Raw genomic sequence first — 860 nt, 5'->3', positions numbered from 1 at the left:
CAAGGTATTCAGTACAAAATAAGAATACTTATTAGGACCATTACTTTTTTTTTTTTTGCATTGTGATTTGTGACCATTTTCATGATAATTATTACATTTTTCTTACAAGCTGTCTAATGTTATATGGGGGAAAAGTATCTTTCTAATTATTGGAACACATATATGTATATCCTGCTTATATTTTATTATTTTTTTAATGAGTCCAGACACAATGCATTACAGTAATATTACTTTTTTTTTAAATTAGAAGAAATAAAAAAAAAAAGTGAGAGAAAAATAATCAATCATTCATGGAAATAAGTCACAATGTAAAAAAAAATTGTCCTTAAAATATATAATATAAGATAATCCATACAAAAATAGATTACTTATTTTAGGACCATTACAAGTTTTTTTTTTTGTTTTTTTTTGCTCATTGTGACTTGTGACCATTTAAATGATAATTAAGCATGTTTTTCCTACAAGTTGTCTTTAATATTATATATATATATATTAGTGCTGTCAAACGATTAATCGCATCCGAAATAAAAGTTTTTATTTACATAATATATGAGTGTGTGTACTGTGTGTATTTATTAGGTATATATAAATACAAACACATGCATGTATATATTTAAGAAAAATATGCTATGTTTATATATTAACTATATTTCTATATAATATAAAATATATATACATGTAAATATTTTCAAAATATATACTGTATGTGTGTGTATTTATATATACATATTAAATAAACACAGTACACATACATATGGTTTGTAAACAAAAACATTTATTTAGGATGCGATTAATCACGATTAATCGTTTGACAGCACTAATATATATATATGTATATGTGTGTGTGTGTGTGTGTGTGT

Source organism: Sinocyclocheilus rhinocerous, unplaced genomic scaffold (genome assembly GCF_001515625.1).
Source record: "Sinocyclocheilus rhinocerous isolate Xijiao unplaced genomic scaffold, SAMN03320098_v1.1 scaffold3097, whole genome shotgun sequence".
Classification (NCBI taxonomy): Eukaryota; Metazoa; Chordata; class Actinopteri; order Cypriniformes; family Cyprinidae; genus Sinocyclocheilus; species Sinocyclocheilus rhinocerous.
The sequence above is the reverse complement of the archived record's forward strand: the minus strand, read 5'-3'. Positions refer to the sequence as shown.